Source organism: Canis lupus, chromosome 5 (genome assembly GCF_048164855.1).
Source record: "Canis lupus baileyi chromosome 5, mCanLup2.hap1, whole genome shotgun sequence".
Lineage (NCBI taxonomy): Eukaryota > Metazoa > Chordata > Mammalia > Carnivora > Canidae > Canis > Canis lupus.
The window spans coordinates 22,566,757-22,583,286 of NC_132842.1; the positions used below are offsets into that span (position 1 = coordinate 22,566,757).

The following is a 16,530-nucleotide window of genomic DNA, read 5'->3' on the forward strand; positions in this document are numbered from 1 at the left end:
TTTTGAGGTAATTTATTCTACAGTAATCGTTCACTGATACAGATATTAAAGAACATGACTTTTACAATACTATTTTAAAATTAAAATTTTATTTTTTTTAAAGATTTATTTATTTCAGGGAGAGATTGAGAAAGAGGGGGAGAAAGAGAGAGAGAGAGAGAGAGAGGCGGAGGGAGAGAGGAAAACAAGATTCCTCGCCGAATGTGGAGCCTGACAAGGGCTTGATCTTCCAATGGGGAGATCACAACTTGAGCTGAAACCAAGAGTTGGATGCTTACAACTGGGCCACCCAGGGGCCCCTAAAATTTTATTTCTTTTTTAATGGATTATCTATTTGAATGTCCGCATACACAGTACAAAATTTAAGATACAAAAGAGAGTATACACATAAAATGAATTTCCAGCCTTCACGGCACTGTGAAACCTTTCTCATCTCTCTGGAGCTCTTCAGGACAATAGGTAGGGCATAAAGGAACAATTTCAAGAGTATACATAGGGAAAAGTGACCAAAGTAGGAGCTAAAGAACATCTTATTCCAAATTGATTTGCGTTGTTTTACTTCATGCCCCAGATGTTCATCACTGCTTTCTTCAGTTTTCCTTAGGAATAACTTTAAAAGGCCTCTAGATGTGAAAGCAACAATGAGGTTAAAGTTGAGTGCATGGGCGACCTTGTGGGTAAGTGTTATAGGATAGGAAATTATCATCCACGTTTTCTAGTAATGTCAGGTTAGGGACTCTATGACCAACATATTAAGTGACTCAACCCTTCAGAGGAGTATTTTCTTTATATTGTATTTGGAGAAGGCAAGTGGGGCAGCCCCGGTGGCTTAGCGGTTTAGCACGGCCTTCAGCCCAGGGCCTGATCCTGGAGACCCAGGATTGAGTCCCGTATCGGGCTCCCTACATGGAGCCTGCTTCTCCCTCTGCCTCCTCTCTCTGTCTCTCATGAATACATAAATAAAATCTTAAAAAAAAAAAAAAAAAAAAAAAAAGCAAGTGAAAGGTCCTTGATGTCTGTCGCCTGATAATCCGTGTCATCCCAGGAGCAAGAAACCCAAGCAGAGCACAGGAGGTGCCTAGGCCACTGACATTTCTTGGAGTCCTGTCCACATCCAGAATGTGGAATCTGTAGAACATCATACCTGGGCTGAGAGTTGGTGTGACCTGGCATAACCCTGGGAAGTCTACTAGTGCCCTGAAAATCTAAATGTATTCATTCTACAAACATCTACCATGTACCCACTATATTCCGGGCACTGTTGGTAGATGGTATGGGTACAAATATAAATATCACTCTAGTTCTTAACCTTAAAGTTCTTACTTCTGAGCTCTATCCATAGGAGCCCCAAACCAAACTGGATACTTGATCCTACCTGGATTAAAATTCCCCTAAGGTTCCCAGAATGTGAAATATTCAGCCCAAAACAGTAGATTCAGTAAGTGGGTATTGGTGTCTTTTCTTTTAAGAAGGGTTTGACCCAAGAAGTTCAAAGATATATTTCATCTCCTCTTACTGTTTTTGTTTAAATTATGTTTTGTGATACAAGGGTAGGCTTGTATCTTAGTGATGGCTAAGAATCTGTGGGCATTTATACCCCAGGCTATGGAATGAGCTACATATTCCTCTCGGAGGGCAGAGGAAATGCTATGTGGTCGCTTCTCACATCCAGACACTCTACCTGCTGTCCTAGCATCTTAGAAGTTTGCTTCAGGCTGCTAGAAGGGGACATTACAGGCTCACTGGTGGGTTAGTGCTTTTCCAAGGTTAGAATCTAGAATTTAATGCATGCTCAGGCTGCCATGATAGTGGCTTAAACAACATTTATTTTCTCATAGTTCTAGAGGCTGGATGTCCATGAGTAAGATGCTGGCAGGGTTGGTTTCTGATGAGGCTTCTTCTTGGCTTGCACATGGTTGCTTTTTTTTGGCTATGTCCTCACATGACCTCTTCTCTGAGAAGTCTCTAGTGTCTCTTCCTCTTCTTGTAATGTCACCAGTTCTACAGATTAGGTCCCTACCTTTATGACTTCATTTAACCTTAATTACTTCCCTAAAGGCCTTATCTCCAAATATAGTCACATTGAGCATTAGGGTTTCAACATATGAATTTGTTGGGGTGAGGGGGAGGGAACACAATTCAGTTCCTAACTATGTTAAGCATGAGGGTGTAAAGATATATGTATCAAGCATAAACTCAGTTCAAGGAGGACATATATTGGGTTGCCTCGGTGGCTCAGTGGTTGAGCATCTGCCTTTGGCTCAGGGCAGTATCCCAATGTCTTGGGATGGAGTCTTACATCAGGCTCCCCAAGAGGAGTCTGCTTCTGCCTCTGCCTACATCTCTGCTTCTCTCTCTGTGTCTCCTCTTTTTCAAAGACAAACCTTTGAATAAATAAATAAAATCTTTTTTTTAAAAAAAGGAGGACATATATTTACTGTAAAGCACAATAATTACCAGGCTCTGCCAGGCATGAGATGGGAGAGAAGGTCCATCCAGTTTGAACAAATGAGGGAAGTCTTTTCAGAGGAACCTGGGCCTCAGAGAGGAGAGGAACCTTGGGGGGTGGAGTGGGGTGAAGGTATGCTAGGCAGAGGGGAGGTGTGTGGAAGAGCATAACAGGCTCTTCCTTCAGTCCTTATATTCACAGAGCAGGGTCATTCAGCAAATATAGCACTCTGGTTGAGTGAAGCTCTGTGGTTGTCTGGGGGATGTAAGAAGGACACATGGGAGAGGTCACATGATATCAAAAAGTATACTACCTTATGGGGTACTATAGCAAGGGGCTTGGACTTGATTATGTAGTAGGAATTGGGTATTTGTTGAAGGGTTTTAACCTGAGCAGATTTGCACTTGGGAAGTTCACTGAGAAGCAGTTTGGAGGAAAAAATTGTGTGTGACTGGAAGCTGGGGTCAGTTGGGAGGCCAGTGTGATGACTGACACCAAAGGCCAACTATGGCAGTATTAGTGGGATGGAGAGGTGGGCATCTAGGCCTCCTGCAGGATTCCTAGAACTTGGGATTGGCTCCCAGGTCCTAGGATCCTGGGCTGGATCCCAGGTTCTGGTTTGGCGACTGGTAGACCCTTTGTTAGTTACAGAAACAATACAATGCAAGGACTGGGAGAAAAGAAAGATATGTAGGAAACACTATGGATAAAGTTCACACAGGGCAGTTTCTCGGGCTGGGAAGGAACTGCTTTCTCTCTAAACCCTGTATCAAGTGATTCCACCCCTCAGTGGGCTTCAGGGATCTAGGGCTGGTCAGGCCATTTAGGGCTTGTGGCTTTAGAGCATCTTTGGAGTTAAGTTATTCGTTTACCAAAATCTGTAATTGATATGACTGTTCTTTGTGATAATGACCCAAGCTGTTTTAGTCAGAAAAATTTCCCAATTAAAAAACAAAACAAAACACCTCATTCATCTGTTGCCAAGAAAATTAAAAAGGTTTTGATCTAAAATCCACCAACCTGCTGTCCTCCTTTGCTACTCTGAATTAGATATTTCTCTTTTTTGTTCTATGTCCTGATTCAGGTGCATGGTAACCTGAGAGTCTTAGGGTTGGGCAGAGAAGCAATTTACGGTAGGAGAGCTGTAAATAAGGAAAATCAGAGAGGGGGTAAAAAGGAGGGGAGACAAACCTTTCCTCCTGGCGCACAAATTAAATCCCCAATGACTCTTTGATGAGTGGGGACAGGGAAGGAATAGGAGTAAATTTCCTGGTCACTGGGTTTGAAGTCCTGGTTTGACAGTAAATTTATACAATTAGTACAGATCTGCTTCCTCTTCCTCCCCGATTCCTTTTGAGTTTTCTCCTGTGACGTATTTTCAGGATTTCAATGGGGACAGCCTCGCTAAGCCTCACAAGCATGGATTGGAGATGGAGGCCGGACACCCACCAGCCCAGCACGTGAGAGAGACAGAGACGGAGACAGGGGGAGGAGAGGGAGGGAGAGAAGGGTCTTTCCCTGTGGGCTTCCTGACCCTACTCCCGCCACCTTCGAGTCCCCATTTCTCTCTCTCGTCTGGTGACACTTAGGGTTTTTTTTTTTCTCCCAACATTGCCTCTCTTCTTTGCAAGTGCCTGAAGCCAACCGGACCCAAACAGCAGAAGGGAAACCTCCCGGAACCGAATCCTCGGACTTTCTCCGAGGACCCGCGGGGCCGGGGGCGCGCTCCCCTCGGGGCCGCCGCGAGTCCCGAGCGCCGAGCCCGCAGCCAGCGCGGCGGGGCGGGCCTTCCGCCGCCCGCCCCGCCCCCGCCCCCGCCCCCGCCCCGCCCCTCGCCCCGCCCCGCCCCGCCCCGCCCCGCCGCTTAATTCGGACGCGCGGGGCCGCGGGGTGTGAAAGAGCCGCCCTGCGCCGGACGGGCCGCGCCGCCGTCGGAGCCGCCGCCCGCGCCGCCTCGGGGCCGCCCAGAGAAGTCGGGCCGCTGGGCGCCGCCGCGGCCGCCCGCAGCGAGCGCCGGGGAGGGAGCCGCGCGCCTTTGTGAGCGCGCCGAGGTAGGTTCGCCGCCCGCACTTACTTTGCACACAAAGACTGGGAGCTCGGGGGAGGTGGGTGCCCGCCCCGCGGAGACCGCGGAGACCGCGCAGCCCGACCCCCGGCCCGAGGGACCCCGGGCGGAGACGGCGGCCGGCGTCCCGCGTCCCCTCCCCGGCGCCCGCGCGGCGTGGGCGGTGGGGCGGGGGTCCCTGCGTGCGCCGGAGGACGGACACGCGCCGGGCGACGGGCGACGGGCGACGGGCGTGCGGGGGGCCCGGGGGCGGGGCCGGGGCGGGGCGGGGCCGGCGCGTGGCCCCCGGCCCGAGGGGCGCGGGGGGGCGGGGGGCGCCGCGAGGAAGGGGAGCCCGGGCGGCCGCTCAGCTCGGCTTATTGTTGCCTCGTCGGCCCTGAAAATGGAGAGACCCTGCTCGCCTGCCTGCCTGCCTGCCTGCCTGCGTGCCCGCCCGCCCGCCTGCCCGCCTGCCTGCGGCGGGATGCGCGGCCAGATGCCGAGCCCCCGGCGCCCCGTCGGCCCCGCGCTTTGCGGACGCGCCCGGGGGGGAAGCAGCCGGCTGCGGGGCCGCCGCGAGCCGGGGCCTGGCCAGACAAAGGAGGGGCCGCGGGGGGCTTGCCCCGCCGCTATAACGGTGACCGGCGCCCTGTTGCCCAACAGTCTGCAAGTAGTAACTTTTCCATTTTTGACTCCTTTACGCTCCCTTCCCTTGCAGTCAACCCAGCATATGGGGTGGCGTCTGCGGCCCAAGTAGTCCTGAAAATTGGGTTCCCGTTAATTTCTCCCTTCGGGTCCCTTGGGGATGGCACGGCCGCGTATGGCCAAGTTTTGACATGCTGCCTCGGGCATGGTAACAGCCCCTTCTGAAATGTGAAAAGCAATCCTGTTTGAGACGATAAATTGCAGAGGTTAATCTCTGAGGCAACACACCATACCCTTCCTTCCTCAAAAAAAAAAAAAAAAAAAAATCAGTAGAGCAAAGTTATTTGATTAGAATGAGTGTGATATTTAAGGGAAATAACAGAAAAATGAAGTGAGGCTTGTTAGACTTTACATTCTTTACCTTGAGGAATTCTTGCTTACAGGTATGTTTTCTTCTTTGACCATGTTCCACGAGCCACTACTTTGGAGATGTTAGCTGTCCAAATAGCTTTAAGTTGAAATAGTATTTGGGGTGCCTGTCTGGAGATTCCTTAGTGTTAGTAGTTTCAGGTTTAAAACTTTTAATTACAGAATTATGTATGTGTATTATAAAATTGAAAAGAACACAGAAAAGAAGGTCACTTATGTCTACCACCCAAACACACCCAGAGGTTGAAGGCATCTTAGCCTGATTCATGGCTTGGCAGCCACAGTGTGATTGTGTGAGGGAGAGAGAGAGAGAGAGAGAGAGAGAGAGAGAGAGAGAGTGTGTGTGTGTGTGTGTGTGTGTGAATAAAGGAAGGAGTTACAGATTCTTAGCCTTTAGCATTCACATCAGACTGAAATACATCTAATAACCATAGTCTACAGTAGTGGTTTGCCACTTTTCACATAGGATTAATACCAACAAGTTGTCTGAATAGTATTTTCTTATAGCCTAACAAATAACTACCTGCATAAAAGGGAGAAGGGAAGAAACAGGAAAAAAACAGGTACTTTCCACTTAATTTGGAAGAATGAACCGGCAGAAAAGTTTTAGGGACTGTCCTTTCGAATTCAGGAGTTTTGGATTGATCATTTTTTAAGAAAAGAAATATTTCAGCTTTTAAAATATTTAAAAAGTAAAATTCTGTGATTTATGAGAAATATGTGATGGAAAGGCACCCTTTTTGTAGAACACGGAATGACAGAGATATTTGATAGCCAGATAACATGTTTACTTCTGAACATTAAAAAAAAAAATTTCCCTGAGTAGTGAGTGGTTTCAAGTGCCTGTGTTCTGTTAAAAAAAAAAAAAAAAAAAGCCAGAAAACAACACATTATTCAACCATAGATTTGTCATTGAATGCTTTTGTTATTACCTACGTTTATTTTCCACTTGTAAAATCTTCGGACATTTCATTTCTCCAGTTTCCACTTGTAAAATTTTTGGACATCTTCATTACTCCATGCAAAGTGTAGAGGTCTTGGAGACAACTGGAAGTAGATTGATCATGAGGATGATGCAATACTCTTCGAAGTTAGAATTTACAGGAAGGAAGTTGTGGCCTTATTCTATTAGGTGCAATCTTCGTTCCTGTTCCTGACTTGGGGCTCCTTAATCTGGGTACATGCATACAGGGAGCTTTTGCCATGCAGTAGACACTTCTAAGTCAGCATGTGAAGTATATGGTGCAAAGTATGTAGTGGGCTGTAATGATCAGTGTTCCTTCAGAAACAAGGGGATCCTGCCACATGCAAAAGTCAAAAGAAACTCAAAAAACATCAGAATTTTTAGATATTATTTTTCAACCATCCTGTGGCCTTGGACAACACTGTAAGCAATGTAAGCCCACCTGGAATAGAGGTCAGAGTTGAGTAGCTTTGCCTTTTTTCTATAATGTTGCTTCGTGGGGAGGAGAGAAAAGTTTGGGAGTGGCCCAGTGTCATGGACTTGGCTATGGCTGTTTGCGATGGCCAGCCTCTTGCCCCAATGGGCCGCAGAATCCATTCTTCAGGTGTTTAAAAGTAGACCTGGTTTGTGTTTTAGAGAAGTGCTATGAGAAGTCCTCTTCCTCAGCTGTGGTAGGCTGGATATTCTTATCCTTATCTTTGTTTTCTTAATTGTTTAAAATGTCACAAGTAAAGGTGGAAAAGATTTACACTGATTTTCTTTGGGAGTGGTTGCGGGGTGGAGGATTTTTCTCTGAAAAGAGGGACTCCAGTAGATTAGTAATGTGGCTTTCGTGTTATTCATGATGTCTTGTCTGCACTTTATTCTCTCCAGGATTCTGTGTGCAGAATGTTTTTTAAAATGGGTCAGGACATTTGGTTCAGTAAGCTCTAGATTTCAGGCATTGGTAGAAGTCCCCATATATGTTGGGGAGTGAGTCTAGAGAAAGTAGCTGTGGGCACTGGCCCATTTTTGCAACTCATTTTGGGCGTGTGTGTTGGGGAAGCTTTGGTGCTGACGAGAAGTCTGTGTGCACAGCTCAGGGCCATGTAGTGCTGGGATGTCCTGATGAGGCTTCATTTTCTTGTATAATTTCCTTGTCTTATCTTGGCCTATTTTTGCTTTTCCTTTGTGAAGGCAAGTCATTTTTCTCCCCTTTTCCTAGTGCGGAAAGTGCTGGGCCTTATCTATCTGAATTTTTCCTTATGCTCAATACTTAGGGAACTCAGCTGAAAAGGAATTGGAGCTTTTACCCACCTGATATTATTTATTTCATTTCGCATCAATAAAATAAATAATTTGGCAAGCTGATGTAGGTTGCCATTTAGCCATGGTAAATAGGGGCTGTTTCTAAGACTGGTGGGGGAGCTTTTGCTTTTCATTCACTCCTTCATTTAACAGACATTCACAAAGAGCCTCTTCTGTGCCCGGGGATTGGCCTAGCATGGGGTGTATTGCAGTTGACAAGACTGATGGGGGGGGGGGGTCATGTCCTCATGGCAGGGTAGGTGTGGACAGTATTTAAAGGACTGCACAAAATGACACAAAAGTTGTTTAATGACTGCGGCTCCTGGGTCAGTGAAGCCTCTGCCTTCAGCTCAGGTCATGAGCTTGGGGTCCTGGGATTGAGCCCTGGGTTAGGCTCTCCTGCTCAGTGGGGGAATCTGTTTCTCCCTCTCCTTCTGCCCTCCCCACTGCCACCTGCTTATGCCCCCCCCCCCCATAAACAAAATCTTTTAGAAAATTTCTTAAAAAGTTGTTTACTGACAGTCATGGTAAGGGCTGTGAATTAAGGTATCTGAGAGTATGATGTAAATCACAGCTAAAGCTAAGGGGTTGGGTTTCTGATTTAAAGGTGAAGGCACTGGAGAGGCGTGGGAGGGAAATGAGTGTCATTTGCTCAGGGCTGATCAGTTTAAGAGTCTGGTGGCAGGGGCGTGGCTGAATACAGGAAGAGGACTGTTCATTTTTGTCTCAAGTGTGGCTGCCTCGAGGTTGGGGCAGTCTGTAGTGTGGAATCCAGGAGAGAGGGAAACTCTGGTATTCTCATGTTCTTGCTGGACATAGACGTCACAGCTGATGGCCCTTGGAAACCAATTGTGGTGGGGCCTTTTGGTCCTGAGCTGTTCCAAAGGCTTCCCAGGAGCCGAGGGCTGGTGTCATCCGGGAGGATGGGGGTAGCTGGCTACAGGTGTGCCCACCAGACGTTCTGGACAGATGAGAAGATAAGATGGGGTTTGTGGGGGAAGTTGTGGGAATTCTAACTTCATGCTTTTCAAAGTCTGGTGAACTGTGGGCAGGAGAACGAAGGGGAGAGGTTCAGAAAAAGGAAGTAAAGAAGAAAAAAAAAAAGAAAAAAAAGAAAAAGGAAGAAATTTGCTTTAGCACTAGGTGACCGCGTTAGCTGTGTTACCAAAGATTTCAGTGGAGGGGAAGCAGTGGGCACCAAGCATTTGTGAAGCACTGGTCGTAGTCTGCTCTGTGGTGGTGCTGGGTGGGGAAGTGGGAGGGAGGCATGGTCTGGTAACAGTCATGTTCCACCTACACCCCAAAGTCTTGGGGTTCTGCGGTGTAAAAGGATACGCCTATTAAAAAAAAAAGCACCCTTCCCCCACCTTTAGAGGCCATGAAACATCAGAGGCCTCTGGGCTGTGCACAGTGCTTTTTCCTGCTTATGCTTCTGTATCATGAGTTCAGTCATTAGGCCCACAAGTCTTAAATAGAGGGGATGTCTAGCGTACGTAGCCTTCTGGGGTGAGTATGTGTTGTGAAGTCTCCTCCAAAAACAGGATTGAGAAAATGCAGGTTATGGACCAGCTGTCTGCTTCCTGGCTGGTCGTAGGTACATGTGGTTTGGAGCGTTCTTGATTATCCTCTTTGTTGTCAATGCCCACTTGGGTTGCCCTGGAGCACCTATGGGGTGCTGCATGGAGCATACTCCATGAGAGGTAAGATGAAAACTCACATTTTATCCAAGTTTTTCAGGTACCTGGGCCTGTTGCATGCTAATGAGCTTATGAAACGACAGTTCTATTATAAACTGCGGTGTTAGGGACGCCTGGGTGACTCAATGGTTGAGCGTCTGCCTTCGGCTCAGGGTATGATCCCAGGGTTCTGGGATCGAGTCCCACATCAGGCTCCCTGCAGGGAGCCTGTTTCTCCCTCTGCCTATGTCTCTGCCTCTCTATGTCTCTCATGAATAAATAAATAGAATCTAAAAGAATAAAAAATAAATAAAAAATAAACTTCCTGTAGTGTAAATAATCAGAAGTTACTTATGAATGTCTCATGTGGATGAATTCAAATTTCCAGGAAGTTAAGAATGTTATTGTGGATATGTATATTTAGAAAGGCTTTACAATATTCATTTCCCTTATAACTTAATGTCATTTAAAATAGCTAAAGCTGTGGTCTTTATTTTTCTTGCTGTTTTTAATGGATGCACAGAGTAATATAGTGTGTGGGGGGACAGAGAGAGAGAGAGAGAGACACCTAGGTTTTTAAATTTTTCAGAATCCTAAATGCAAGCTTCTTAGTAGTATGATTTTTGAGTGGGTCATTTATTTCTGTTTTTCTACTTTCTCATCTGTAAACTGGAGGTAAATCAATCACCCTTGCCTACCTCATAGAGCTGTCTTGAGGGTGAGGTGAAGCTCGCATGCTTTATAGCTGGTGGAGGGCCCCATAACTCTTTAAGTTGTCATTTGAGGGACTCCCCTGTGGTTCTGTGGCACCCGGGTCACCCCGTTAGGACAGGGGTGATCTTTGAAGGCAGAGGAGGCAGAGAAGGATGGTGAAAATCAGTTGCATCATCCTTTATGTTCCTGCCAGAGTGAGAACATGTTACTCTGTGCTCATGGGATGAAGGCATCTTGAGTACCAAAGTGGCATACTTAGAGTTCTACCTGGATTATTGGCATGTTAACCTAGGAGGGCTTCCATATTCTTTTGTGAAATAAAATAACAATAAATGTGTAATAATATTTTTATTGTTACTAACTTACAATTCTGGAGGATTTCCTACCTGGCAGGCTAAGTGCTTTATGAGATCTCTTCATTCAGAAAGTATTTAAGTTTCCTCTTCCATGAAGTTTCCTCTATGCCAGGCTCTGTGCCAGACTCCGGGTATGTGACGAGGACAGTGGGCAAGACTGTCAAAATCCTTGCCTACATGGAGTTTTCACTATAGCAGGAAGACAGTATGTGATTCTAGGGAACAGCAATGCAATGAAGAAACCAATCAGGCGAAGGGGCTAGAGTCTAGCAGGGCAGGAAGTGGTGGTTTTAATAGGGCAAGGCCCATCTCGGAGGATAATTTGAGATCTTAAGGGAGGAACGGATGAACCTCGCCCCCATCTCTCTGTACAAATAACAGCCCAGAAGCGGGAGGAACTTGCTTTTGGGGAATGGCAAGAAGGCCCAGGTGGATGGAGCCAGTTGTGGATGTGGGGTGGGACATGAACTGAAGTCCGAGTGGACACTGGATTGTGTGGGGCCTGGAGGCCATGGTCTAGTCAGTCATGGGAGGGACTGCACAGGGAATGATAGAGCTTGGCCTTGAGTTCAACATACACCCCTTTGGGATGGAGTGCAGTGGTACCTGCAGAGGGGCCAGAATGGAAGTCCAGAGACCAACCAGTAGGCGGCTTTTGTGAGTCCCTGGGGATGTTGTGATGACTGGGAAAGAACTGGTGGGAACTGGTTGGGTACCTGATACAGTTTGAAGATGGAGCCATCAGAACTTGCTAATGGATTGGAGCTAATATTTGAGAGGGAACGGAGTCAGATATGACATCCACACTCACTTTTAGCCTCAGCGACTTCATGAAGGGTGGCGCCATTTATTGATCTGGGAAACCCTGGAGAGGGGTAAGGGGAGGATGATGTAATGCCCACAGCAGCCTTTGAGAGTCATATTGTTAGGATTCCCATTCCCGTTTCACAGATATAGAAGCTGATACCCAGAGAAGTGAAGAGTTTGCCCTGAAATGAGCAAAGCTGGATTAGGATTGGGATCCAAGTCTGATCCTTGCCCAAGCTTGCATTCTCCACCATTTCTGCTGTCCTTGGTAAAATATCTGAATTTGCTATTTTCACGGAGTGGTATGAAAATGCCTGTGCCAAGGCTTTGGAAACCTCTCTTTTTTAGATCAGTGTGGCTTTATCGAGGTGTAATTTACATTCATACACCTTGCCCATAGTAAAGTGTGCCGCTCTATAGCGCTCAGTAGATTATGCAGTTTTAAACGACTGTCACCCAGATTTTGGAGTCCATTCCTGTTGCCATCCGCAGTCTTAGGCAACCACGCATCTTTCTTCTGTCTCTAGAATGTTGCTTTTTTTAGACATTTCATCCACAGAGAATTGTACACAACGTGACCTTTTTGTCTGGCTTTGTCTTTGCAGTTCACCCACTGTTGCTCCATGCATCTTGCTTTTGAGGCATGTGTTTTTTTTTGCCTTTGTCAGAAAGAGGTGCTCTGTATTGATAAGAATGATTTCCACTGAGATGGGTCTTAAAGATGATAAAAATAGTAATAGCTGGCATTTACCGAGCGTTTACTCTTATGCCAGGTGTGGTGGTATTCATTGTCTTCTGTGATCTTCCAAGTGATGCTTTGAGGCAGGTAGCATTACTAGTGTTTGACAAATGAGACACTAAAGGATAAAGAGATTTTTTTTTAAGATTTTATTTATTTATTCATGAGAGAGAGAGAAAGGGAGAGAGAGGCAGAGTCATAGGCAGAGGGAGAAGCAGGCTCCATGCAGAGAGTCCGACGTGGGACTCGATCCCGGGTCTCCAGGATCACGCCCTGGGCTGAAGGCAGCGCTAAACCGCTCAGCCACCCAGGCTGCCCAGGACAAAGAGATTTAAAAACTTGTCCAAGGTTATGGTTGAGAGCTGGGAATCACACTTGGGCCTTCTCTCTCAGGACCATGTCTGTATTCCCTGTGTGGATAACACGTTTGACTTCCCAACTTTAGAAGGAGTTTGGGATCCCAATGGGAGTAATGCACTTGCCAGATAAATCCAAAATCATAGTTTTAAGGAGAATATTTGTACTGCATTTTTACTTTGACATTACCATATGGAAATTATAGCATCTTAACGTGATTTGTTTGTGAAGTCGCTTTCTTTTAGGTCTCATGTTTGTTTTTTTGTTTTTGTCTTTTTTTTTTTTTTTTTTTTTAGGTCTCATGTTTGGATGGTGCCAAATTAAAAACACATAATTATGTCATAAGACAGTGCTTGTATATTTGAGTAGTGTTTTAAATATTATATTTACCAGAAATGCCATTTTTGTACAAACTATCCCCAGGCTACTGCCTTATTAATGGATGGAATTTAATTAGGCATGATGCATTTTTCAAGATGTTTATATAATTATATTATACATTAATACATTTTTCCCCTCTTTGTAACAATTCTGTATTCAAACAGTGTTTTTTTCTATTCACATATAATCCATATTGGAGGATTTTGTATTCCCTATCGAAGAGGAATTCTTTGTGTATCCCCAATATTCTGAACATTTTCAAAGCATTTTAAACACCTCCTGTGTGTTTTTCTATTTACCTTTTTTTTTTTTTAAAGATTATTAAGTAGCTTGATAAGAGCTGGTTATATAATTTTACCCTCATGAGTAATAGCCTCTTTAGAATAGGACTAACTTTACACTTTGGTTTCTGTTGAGACACTTTTTACTGGCCTCCCAGCTTCCTGACTTTCTAAAACGGAATTACAGCATTGTTAAGCTAACTCTGTAGGTGTAGTACATCTTTCATTTTTAGGGATTTTTAATTATGGACCCAGTTTACTAGTTCAAAATAGCAAACAAAAAGGCCACTCTTTATTTTAGAATACCTGGTTTGAAGAGTGAAACAAATGAACAGTTTTGCATTTTGATCTAAAAAGATTTCCTTCAAATCTTTAAAAAGTCTCTATACAGTTAGAACCATGGGGGAGTCCGCTGTGTTTTAAAAGAAGATTGACCAGTAAAATGGCAGGTCTTTGAAACCGGTGAAAGGAGAGAAACCCTGTTCCGCAGCCATTGGGATAGTTTGGGCAGCAGCAGCAGCAGGTTAAAAGCCCTAGAACTTGAGCTAGAAACTCTGGGAAAGTCAGATTTGGGGGCGGAGTTAGAGACTCAGAAGGTGTGGTGAAGAAGCCGTATCTTCACTTGCCATCGCCGTCTGTTCACATTTACTGTTTGTACCCTGGCTGGACGGCACATTTCAGCTGCCGAGGCCACCAGTGTGCAGAGCTTGGAAGTTGGAAACAGGCCCCAACCTGTTTCTTTGTCCATCCCAGGCTGGCTTCTGGCTGGCTCTTTAGCCTTAGGGAAAGGGGATGTTATAGTACAAAGACAAATCAAATAAAACTAAAATTGCAACAAGTGAAAAGTGATGGAAATGGTGTGAAATGTGTGCCATTTGCATTATGTATGTTCTGCCTCCATTAGATAGATTTGAAAATAGATGAGAAACAAAAGGAAACTCAACCAAACTCTCCGAGGAGTAGAGGCAGGAGTGGAGAACGGCTGAAGAAAGCAAACGTGAAGTTGCCACTTGGGTGTTGCTTGTGTGTTTTCTCCCATTGCACAGGTAACTTGCTTGTTTCAGATGCTGGTTTTCCTGCTCAGAGCAGTGATTTTATGCTTTTTACATGATGGGTTTCAGATGGAGCTTGGGGCTGCTGGAAACCTATTGGCAAAACTTGTTCGTAGAGGAACCTGTCCATTTCCTCCCTAGGTAACCCCAGGAGCTAACTGCCTCTTGTTCTACCAACTGTGAATCTTCCGAATCTTACCTGCGAGTCTCCCCTTTCCGCATGGGGCTTGGTGAGGCCCAGCCATTGGTGCCCTGGTCTCCCTATGGGCCCTGCCCTTTCATTGTGGAGTGGCTGAACACACAGTTCCAGAGCATCAGATGGCAAGGTCTGGGAGAGGGCAGGGGTCTGTAGAACTTCCACCTGCCCGGGGTTGACCTCATGCCTAGTAGCTTAAAAAGGTCTTTTACAGTAAGTTTTTTTCAAACTGGCACCAGGATAGAGTCCAGACTTGCAATCTGATTATTACATCTCCCGAAGCTTTTAAACTCTGGAGCAGCTCTTCTTCCCCCACCCTTTTCTCCAGAGCTGTTGATTTGTTGAAGAATCAGGTCAGTTGTCTTGGAAAGTGGCCCACATTCTGGACTTGGCAGCTGGTTTTAACCTGTTCCACCAGTCTCTGTAATGTCTGTAAACTGGAAGTTAGCCCTAAAGCTTGATGAGATCCACGTCCAGTTGTTTGGGTGAGATCCATCTGTTGGTGGTGGTGGTGTGTACTTCACGTTGCATCATCTGAGAAGAATGTCTGGGTACCTCCCTTGGGGTGATACCGAGGCAGGTCACTGAGTTCACAGGGTGGCCTCTTAATCCTTTCATCGTGAATTTCTTATCTTCCTCTCCCCTGATGTCTGCTAACATCCCCTGGGGACTGTTACCCAAACTAAGGATTTCAGGACAGGTTGTTGATTCTTCTTTCTTCATGGACATGGACATTGTTAGGGAGAGTGAGGCGGAATTGAAACGGGCCAGGGGTCAGGGAATACCAGTGGTGTTGATGCAGCCTAGGGACATCCAGATGACTCATAGAGAAGTAAAGATTGGTCTGGTTTCCTCCAGGTATCTCGGATATTTCCTGTCAGTACAGCTGATTACCATTGTTTTTTTTTTACGAGTGTTACTCCGTCAGGTTAATTGTATTGTAATCTTGCTTAGCAGCAGCATTAAGATCTGCCCTGTTGTTTACATAATGTGGGTGTAAACAACCTGCCACCTAAATTAGGAGATTATGGTGTGGGTTTATGAGACAGAATCCCGTGTGATGGTGCGCACCATGACAGATTATCCTTTTCAATAATCATTATAAATCTCCTGCTTCGTAAGGACGTTAAAGCCCTGTCTTTCCTTAGAAGAGGTGTCACTGAGGAGTTTAAAACAGTGAGGGGAGAATGATAAATCTGAAATAGTTGCTGTTCCACCCAGATTTAAGAGAAATGGACTTTTAGTGGCTGCTTTTCGACTTCATTGTTAAGCTTAGGAAGGATAGGTTCTTGCAGTGTTTTCAGCAGGAAATAATTGAGAGCTCCTTTTATGAAGAAGGGTGGTTACAGCAAATGAATTTAATTTACATACACGCTCCTTCACTCCCAAGCCACACCAGGACACATTACACCACATCCTGATTTGGGGACAGCCCCAACATTTGAAAGCCACAGGAATGGAAATCTATTGATTCCTCCTAGCACAGGCAGGCCTTCCTTTTGCCACTGTGTGTTCCTGGAAACCACTTGTGAGAGGGATCATCACAAAACAGGATTCCCTTAAGCACAGTCACACAATGGGGAGTTGTGTTTGTGACCACACCTTTGGTATCCAGTCATGGCTGGGACCAATAAATCCCAAAAGAAAGGTGTGGGTACTAGAAGCATAAAGGCGTTTGACCTGGTAAAGCACATCACGTTGTCAGAGAGGATTTGAGCTTGGAGAAGCCACAGAGATCATCTAACCCAGACTCACTTATTTTGTGAATAAGCCAACATTCAGACATGGCGACTAGCTTGCCTCAGACCACACAGCTAATTACTGGTGGAGTTGGAACTGAACTCAGTCCAGAATGATGGTCGCTAATACTTAATTTCTTGCACACATGCTGAATGTTTTATGTGCATCATTTTTTGGATCCTCATCCATCCCGCAATTGTATTTTGCCAAAGAGGACATTGGTATATACAGACCTTCAGTAACTGATCCAAGATCACTAGAATTCCATACACTCGCTACAGACAATGCACGCTTATCCACCCTGGGGCATTGCCCTTCTCTTCACCCCTTTTTTCTTTTCCTCATTTCTTTCTTTTTATTATTTTTTAAACTTTATTATTATTCACTCAAGGAATGCTCTATTCCTTGTGGCC

The 16,530-nt window shown here is 45.6% G+C and overlaps 1 protein-coding gene and 1 long non-coding RNA gene across 4 annotated transcripts in view; both read left to right on the forward strand.

Moving 5' to 3' along the window:
• LOC140633349 (uncharacterized) overlaps nucleotides 1-4,216 on the forward strand; it is an 82,395-nt gene extending 78,179 nt beyond the window's left edge. The window contains exons 3-4 of the long non-coding RNA XR_012030965.1: nucleotides 3,832-3,909; nucleotides 4,081-4,216. This is a non-coding gene — a long non-coding RNA (uncharacterized lncRNA). The remainder of the gene's footprint in view (nucleotides 1-3,831; nucleotides 3,910-4,080) is intronic.
• A 137-nt stretch (nucleotides 4,217-4,353) lies between these two features.
• Nucleotides 4,354-16,530, forward strand: part of FAM107B (family with sequence similarity 107 member B) — a 70,940-nt gene continuing 58,763 nt past the window's right edge. Inside the window, exon 1 of one of the 3 annotated variants that reach the window (XM_072825730.1) lies at nucleotides 4,354-4,500. The gene's annotated coding sequence lies outside the window, so the exon portion shown is untranslated. Of the gene's footprint in view, nucleotides 4,501-5,016; nucleotides 5,164-16,530 lie in introns of those variants that run through there. The other 2 variants (XM_072825733.1, XM_072825732.1) reach the window with 2 other exon arrangements.